Genomic DNA, 9,114 nt, shown 5'->3' with positions numbered 1-9,114 from the left:
AATTCACAATAATAATATTCAAAATACTTGACAAAAAGGAGTGGTCAACGTAAGATATTTGAAACAAATAAATATTTTGTCCTCTATGATATATCAAATCACTCATTTGAAATTCCTTAATAATAAACGTGAAGTCTTACCTCTTTTATAGTGAAAAGTTCCTTAAATAGAAGTCTTATTAGATACTTCTAAGCATTTAGAGATCAACTAGACACAAAGCTAAACATTCTAAAAAAAAATTAGGGGTTAAACTTTTAAGTTAACTTAATTTAAGAAACTTATGATTTTTATATTATCAAGAGTTTAATTGAGCTACGTCAATTCAATCTAGTGGACCCAAGAATTGATCCAAACCAAACAAACTAGTTAGTAACATGATTTATTTCAATTTGTTTGTAATATACAACAATATATAAATTAACTATAAGAAATATATAAAATTACATGTTCTCCAAGAGCTTCAATCAACACCGAAGGGTTACTTCTGCAATCACTCTAAAGGTGCTCAAGATCACAACGAGTTAGATAAAACAGCTCTAGAACTTTGAATCCAATAACTTCAGTTTGACTCATGATAGGATCTCCCTTCTTGTGGAATCTACATAAAATAGGAAAACCATTCCAAAATAAATTTTTACAAGGGGTTCTATGGTGTAGTGGTTAGCACTTTGGACTTTGAATCCAACGACTTGGGTTCTACTCCCGGTAGGACCTTTGACAACACAAGACATTTTAAAACAAAATGGTGGTACCACTTCCCATGAGTGCATAGGTGGCGTTGTCATAATCGTGGCATCCTACTAGCAAATCGTGGTGCAGGTTTCTCATGGTACATATACCATAGCATCCCACCTAAAGAGAAATAGGGGCCTCTATGCATAATGTCTTAGGGTCAAGCTTTGAACTTAAAAGTTCTTAGGAAACTTATAAGTTCTTAGGAATAGCGACCAAGGGTACATCTGGGGAATCTATTACTTTAGGGATACAACTTTAGTTATCCTAAGAGGTAAAGTCATATGGAACATCTGGGGAATCTATTACTTTAGGGATACAACTTTAGTTATCCTAAGAGGTAAAGTCATATGGATCAAGGGTACATCTGGGGAATCTATTACTTTAGGGATACAACTTTAGTTATCCTAAGAGGTAAAGTCATATGGATCAAGGGTACATCTGGGGAATCTATTACTTTAGGGATACAACTTTAGTTATCCTAAGAGGTAAAGTCATATGGATCGTGATGAGCATTTTCTCCCATATCTTGGTTTCGTTAACTAAAGTTTTCCAATAACTCCCAAACTTCATTACCTTATATAACCTCAGGAAAAGGATTCATACAACATTTCATAAAATAAGATCTACTGAGAAAACCCGAGAAAAGGTCAACTTTTGAGTTGACTTGGGCAGTTCAGTTGAACTGGCCGTATCATCGTTTTCTTCCTCTGAACAGAAATAAGATGCACATTTTTCGCATCGCCGCCATCTGAAACTCGGCCTGTACAGCCACATTTACAGTGTTTCTCTCCTCGATTTCTTCGTGAAACTTAAAGATGAATGTTACAAGAAAGGGCTTGGGATTTATTTGATAACTTCTCGTGGATCGTAGCCTAAGATATTCGCTACCAAAGTTCATCCAAAATTTGATTTATCGCTGGAGATAAAACAAAGGATTTCTTATTGGGTAGCCGATTCTAGGGGTTTCAAGGCCCTATTTCTTCATTGAACCTCTTCCATATCCTATCTTCAGGCTAAAGGAATTGGTTTGGAGGAACGTCTTTGAGTGTAGGACCTTAATTTCCAGAAATCGTTCTTGGTATGCAACTCACTCGAAACGCCAGATTTTCAATCTCGTGGGTAGCTTATTCTACGACGTTTTAGCTCTGGATTCCTTCATCAAGTTTACTCAACTTCTTCCTCTAAAGCTAGAGGAATCCTTAATTTGAAGGAAAAGAGATCGTATATAGGAATTTTGACTCTTATCCCCAATTTAATTTTGAAACCTATTTCCTTCAATTTGGCACACTCTCGAGGTTATTTTTCTTCTGGTCTTCTATGGAAGCATTCCTTGGAGGTACAGAAACTGATTGGAATCATTCTTTCTCGACGAGTCATCATGTATCCTCGAGTTAGATTTTCAAGTTTTTCTTGAAGTTCTTCAATGGCGGATTGAATTGGGGGAATGGTTTCTAGGCACTTTCAGCACTCTATTCCTTCATAGAACTTGTGGGTAATCTTGTTGAGAAACGGTAGGAATAAGTTTGAAGAGAAATGGTGGAGGATTGCTCTCGAATTTAGAAGAAATCTGAGAGTAGGAGACCCATAATCTAAACGCCTATTGCCTTCGATTGGGGGATCGACCTTTCTCGATTCTTATTCCATATTGTTGCTTCTACTTTAGACTTTATAGGAGGAGCTTAAACCGACATTGAGAGCTCCAGATTCTTCGTTATTTAGAAGTTTGAAGAGAAATGGTGGAGGATTGCTCTCCAATTTGGAAGAAATCTGAGAGTAGGAGAAACACAATCTAAACGTTTATTGCCTTCAATTGGGGGATCGACCTTTCTCGATTTTTATTCCGTATTGTTGCTCCTACTTTCGACTTTATAGGAGGAGCTTAAACCGACATTGAGAGCTCCAGAATCTTCGTTATTTAGAGATCGATCTTTCTGGATAATTTTTTGGTGATATCAACTCCGATCATGGCCTTATCGACCTTGGCTTTGCATACTAGTCGTTGGATGTGATGATCCGTGCGTGTTCCTTCTAGATCATATCAAATTTTGGAGGACATACGACGGTTGAGATTTGAGTTCGAAAGATTTTGCTCGGATGGTCACGATAGATGCTCTGATTCTAATTAGAGTGGCATTTCTGTAATTATCCATTCTTCTAGGGGTATTTTGGTAATTTGCCACTTTCCGAATATTTTATTATTATTTTTCTTGAAAAATCCAAAATTCTTCTAGGGGTATTTTGGTAATTTGCCACTTTTCGTCTGGTATTGCTTTGACATTCCCATTGAAAATGTCCTAGCTTGTGACAGTTATAGCACTCCACTATGGCCTTGTTGAAGGTCTGTCTGCCTCGTCCCCTTCCTCTGCCTCTAAAGCTTCCACGACCTTGACTCCGTCCTCCAGCAGACTGCACAACTGGACTCTCCATCGACATACTTTTATTATGACACACGTAGAAGACTGCTGCTTCTAGTTTTAACTAGTTTAGGGCATGACTCTGATACCAAAATGTTAGGAACAGAAAAAGAAAACTGGAAAGATCAGAAGAATCGGGAGAAATCTCTCATCCAATTGAAGAATGACTAAATCAAATCTAATTCAAATAACTAGATAAAATCTAATCCAAATAACTCGATCAAATCTAATCCTTACAGTTATCATATCTATTTGGTGTCATATTTATGTCTCGTATCTATATCTCATTTTTATTTTTGTGACTCTGAGATATTTTGCTTTTATAAATAGATATCTTCACGAAAATAAGTTTAATTTATGTTGAGATGGAGAATAAAAATTGACACTTAAGGACGTTGATACTTGGGACTTTGATTCCTCTTGGTGTGAAGCTTGCATCTTGCAATTACTTGGGTAGAGAATGTGTTTCACTTAAAATTCACAAAGAGAAAATAATCAAATAACTGCCCAGTGGGTGCCAATTCTACCAATTTATGACCTACCAGGCGATCGGTTATATAAATAGGCAAATGGGCCCTTATGAATAGAAATAGTATGCCCCATGTGGGTATAATGGTAGATGCTCCGTCCGGACCAAGTTACTATTCTTTCTTTTTCGACCAATTGGGGCCCTCCCTTCACCACCGCCATGGGGTTCTCGTCTACAGGGTTCATAAGTACTCCTCTTACTACGAGACGCTTACCTAGCCAACATTTAGATCAGGCTCTACCCAACCCACACTTTTCTGGGTTACCCCAACATTCCCCACTTGTCCGAATATTGCTGAGCCAGCCATTTTCAGATATCAAACGTACCTCCCCATAAGAGAAGGTGTAATTTGAATGTGGTTGATTTCCCCTCTTTTGCAATCCGCCATATTTGAGAGAGGATAACTTTTTTTTTTTTTTAATCTTCGAGAAATAAGAAAGAATAAAATTTAAACATGGCAGGAATGACATCTTCTTGAATCTTTGTTTTGTTCTCTTAAATGTATATAAAAAAAAAAAATAATAAATCTTATATATTTTTAGATATAATTTAAGTACCTATTTAATAAAACTCCATCCAAACTTCTACTCATAAATTTAATTTTTATTTGTATACAACTGTTAATATGTAAGAAAATACACGTACAAAATGTTTATACTATTGGTAATACACTAGTCTCGGTTGTTTGACTAAAACAATGCAACCATTGTCCAAACTAAAGAATTTGATTCGAGGCTATCTCCTAATAGAGTGAGGCTCAATTAGACTTTGTTGTAAGATTCGACCATATCAATTTGAATAGCGTTCTCCAACTATAAATATTGAACTCCAAAGTATTCACGAGCAAAGTAAGTTTGTTGAAACTATCTATAAAAGTGTTCCAAAGTGAGTCGTGGAGAAGATTTGCCTTAAAATCTAGTTCCAATTAAGGATGTCAATGATGAAGAAGTGCAAGCTGTTGGAAGGTTTGCCGTGGAAAATTTCAGGGGTGGTAGATATAATTTAATTTACAAGCGTGTGGTGAATGGTCTTTTCAGTCCCATATAGGCCTTGACCCCAAATTTTATAGTATTGTGATAGAAGCTATAAATGACAATAATATAAATTGGTCAGATATTGCAATTATGAAGAAGTTTCGTCATATGCATCGGACGCTACTAGATTGCTTTCTTTACTTACAATAAGTCCTCCCTCTATATGTGCTTGTGGGACATTACTCTCTTTTATTTATAAAAGTGGCATAGCCGTAATGATATAATAATCCTTATATAAGTATCTTTCCTTTCTCTATATGTGCTTGTGGGACATTACTCTCTTTTATCTATAAAAATGGCATAGCCATAATGATATAATAATCCTTATATGAGTATCTTCTCTTTTTCTCTCGTATCCACGGATACATAACATGTTAAATTAACTCATACTTAAAAAAATAATTTCTGTCTTTTGGAGATGCGGGGTATCGATCGCTGTACCTCTTGCATGCTAAGCGAGCGCTCTACCATCTGAGCTACATCCCCACAATTTTTGCATCACAAAATCCTAAATTTCCCGTCATCAATAATAGTGAAAATGAAGAAATATTGCTACCCAACATGTCATGAATAAGGAAAAATTGAAAAGAAATAATATATTTAATAATAAATAGTCTTATTTTTTGAGGTGTGGGGTATTGATCCCCGTACCTCTCACATGCAAAGGAGCGCTCTACCATCTGAGCTACATCTCTACAATTTTTATGTCACAAAACCCTAAACGTCTCGTCATGAATAATAGTGAAAATGAAAAATATCGCTACTCATTATGTCATAAATAAGGAAATATTGAATAGAAATAAAATAGTAATAACGAATAGTTTCTTTTGGAGATGCGAGAGCTCTCGCATGCTACAATCCCACGATTTTACATAAAAAAACTCTAAACTTCCCGTCATCAATGATATTGAAAATGAAAAACTATCCCCGCTCATTATGTCATTAATAAGGAAAAATTTAAAAGAACTAATATATTTAGTAATCGTTTCCTTTGTTGATGCATGGTATCGATCCCAGTAATTCTCACATGGGATGCAAACGCTCTACCATCTAAGCTATATCCTCAAGATTCTTACGTCACAAAATCCTAAACATCTCGTCATCAATAATAGTGAAAATAAAAAAATAACGCTATTCATTATGTCATAAATAAGGAAAAATTGAATAGAAATAAAATAGTAATAACGAATAGTTTCTTTTGGAGATATGGGGTATCGATCCGATCCCCGTACCTCTTGCATGCTAAGCAAGCAATCTACCATCTAAGCTACATTCCCACAATACTTATATCAAAAAACCCTAAATGTCTCGTCATCAATTCTAGTGAAAATGAAAAAATATCTCCGCTAATTATGTCATAAATAAGGAAAGGTTGAATAGAAGTAAAATATTAATAACAAATAGTTTCTTTTAGAGATGGGAGATATCCCCTTACCTCTAACATGCTAAATGAGCTCTACCATCATAAGCTACATCCCACCATTCTTGCATCATAAGACCCTAAATTTCCGATCATAAGCTACATCCCCACAATTGTTCCCACCATTCTTGCATCATAAGACCCTAAATTTCCCATCATAAGCTACATCCCCACAACCCCACAATTGTTGCTACATCCCCACAATTGTTCCCACCATTCTTGCATCATAAGACCCTAAATTTCCCATCATAAGCTACATCCCCGCTACATCCCCACAACCCCACAATTGTTGCTACATCCCCACAATTGTTCCCACCATTGCTACATCCCCGCTACATCCCCACAACCCCACAATTGTTGCTACATCCCCACAATTGTTCCCACCATTCTTGCATCATAAGACCCTAAATTTCCCATCATAAGCTACATCCCCACAACCCCACAATTGTTGCATCATAAAACCCCCTAAATTTCCCATCATAAGCTACATCCCCACAACCCCACAATTGTTGCATCATAAAACCCTCAAATTCTCATGCAGGGTATGATCCCCATACCTCTCTCATCATAAGCTACATCCCCACAATTCTTGCATCATAAGACCCTCAAGTTCCCATCATCAATAATAGTGAAAATGAAGAAAATCTAGAGATGCAAGGTATTGATCCCCATACCTCTTGCATGCAAAGCGAGTGCTCTACCATCTAAGCTATATCCCCATAATTCTTATGTCACAAAGTCCTAAACATCTCGTCATCAGTAATAGTGAAAATGAAAAACTATCCCGGCTCATTATGTTCTAAATAAGAAAAAATTTAAAAGAAATAATATATTTAGTGATCGATTCATTTGGAGATGCAAGGTATCGATCTCCGTACTTTCCACATCCGAAGCGTGCGCTCTACCATCTGAGCTACATCCCCACGATTCTTACATTAAAAAATCCTAAACCTCCCGTCATCAGTAATTGTGAAAATGAAAAATATCTCCGCTCATTATTTCATAAATAAGGAAAGATGTAATAGAAATAAAATATTAATAACATAGTTTACATATGTGTCACTTGTGTTATTTTAATGTATTTATTTACTTGGTAAATGTCTTTCATACTACAATCTCTTGAAGGGGCATTTTGAGAATCGAACTTTCATAGCACTAGACCAAATGCCCTTGTTATACCACTTGAAATGTATGTATGAAGCCTTAGGCCTAGGTATTAAGGGCGTATTGCAGGAAACACGTGCAGTCCTCGGATGTAGAATTTGTCTTGGAGAATAAAGCCTTGGGATGGGATGTTAAGAAAGACTATGAGTATTAAGAGCATGATGGTAAGTGTAAAATGTCGAATATGAAGTTAAGTTGATTTCGTATATGAAGTCCTTAGATAAGAAAAGATTTAGACATAGGCGCATTTCAAGAATTGAACTCAAAACAAATGCCTCTTCTTAAACACCCAATATTTTTAGCTTCTACTCAAATATATTTTTCTCTTAGTAGTTGGAGGGCTATAAAACGAAAAGTTCAATCGTTATAATATACAAGGGTTATCAAATAAACCAACAACCCAACAAAAGAAACAAACTAATCAATTTTGGTTGGACTGATTCGGTTCAGTTCATTAGCTTGTTTGATTTAATTTTTCTATTTTGCCTCGTATGACAAGAAAATAAAGTTGTATTGAATGCACCTTAGTTTCATTTATGACAAACTCATATGAAACATAATTGCATTAATAGTACTCACAGTTGGAGTCTATAAGCATTTCATGAATTTCAGTGCAATTCATGCTTCATTAAAGATGAGATAAACTTTAGTTAGGTAAGGGGAACTTTAAATTACTTCATGTGGAGCTTCAATTAGTATATGCTAGTTACAATCTTTAGGATTGACTAATTGGACACGAATTCATGGATTTAAGGAAACTTTTGTGTAATTATCAACTACAACTTATGTTTTCAAATTTTGAGGACATAATTTAGGTAGTTGTTTTGATGAGTCGTAAACTTGTTCCTTTGTATAAAATGGATTTAGTTGAACTATTATTATCGATAAGATGGAGAAAGAAATTGTCTTTGAATTGACTAATAGACCTAGGTTCATCGTTGTTGTCTTTTAACTTGTGATTTTGCAAAAAGCTTAACTAATATGAACTGTCATGTCACAAGAACTTTAAGGTAAATCAAGAATATACCCTACACATCATTCAAGATGGCAATAAAATTTAGTTAAATTGAACGCACTTTAGTTTCATGTTTGGTGTGCTCAAGATAAAACATAATTGTATTAATGATATTGAGCCTGGAGTCTATAAGAATTTAATGATCTTAGAAATTACTGTTTTATTAGAGGATACCAACTTTATTTATGGTACTAGGAGTTCAAGAATCTAGATTTGAATCTGGTTAAGGAACAGTAAGATTTGAGAGTTTTGAATTAATTTACAACATTTTCTTATTTTATATTAATTTACTTTTATTTTTATTTATTTTCACTCTCAATTTTAGTTTTTATTTGAGTTTTGAACCCTTAAAAGTTGGGTTGTGACAGATTGGTATCAGAGAAGCCATATTTTAAATTATATAGATTTTTTCTTAGGATAAAGAGTCGTATATCTCTATGACTCAGCTCGATGACACGTCTCTCCGCGACCAAGTAAGCAGTATATGATATGTTGTAAAACTTGTATGAATTTATTGTATGTTTTGATTTTCGTGGTAGTTATAAAATGTCCTTGGACGTTAAAGAGTGAACGTTAACTATATAAGACAATACTGGATCAACGTTATAATGTCTAGATATGGTGAGGAGGAAAAGAGTGGTCATGAGATATATGACTAGCCTTAGAAAAACAGAGAGTTGTCGTTGCACAGGGCTAGACCTCTAATCCATGAAATTTTGGTACTAGAAATGAAGAAACTGGAGATGGTCCCTAAACGTCTGTATGGACCATTTCCAATCGCACTTTCTTTGGTTCCCTGACAG

At 35.2% G+C, this 9,114-nt stretch overlaps 1 non-coding gene across 1 annotated transcript; it reads left to right on the top strand.

Moving 5' to 3' along the window:
• The first annotated feature begins 642 nt into the window (after positions 1-642).
• On the top strand, positions 643-714 carry TRNAQ-UUG (transfer RNA glutamine (anticodon UUG)). The gene has a single exon. It is a non-coding gene; the product is annotated as a tRNA-Gln (tRNA).
• The last annotated feature ends 8,400 nt before the right edge of the window (positions 715-9,114 follow it).

Source organism: Cucurbita pepo, chromosome 10, assembly GCF_057944985.1.
Source record: "Cucurbita pepo subsp. pepo isolate OVF chromosome 10, ASM5794498v1, whole genome shotgun sequence".
NCBI classification, from domain to species: domain Eukaryota; kingdom Viridiplantae; phylum Streptophyta; class Magnoliopsida; order Cucurbitales; family Cucurbitaceae; genus Cucurbita; species Cucurbita pepo.
Note: the sequence above shows the minus strand (reverse complement) of the source record. Positions and strands in the feature narration are given on the sequence as shown.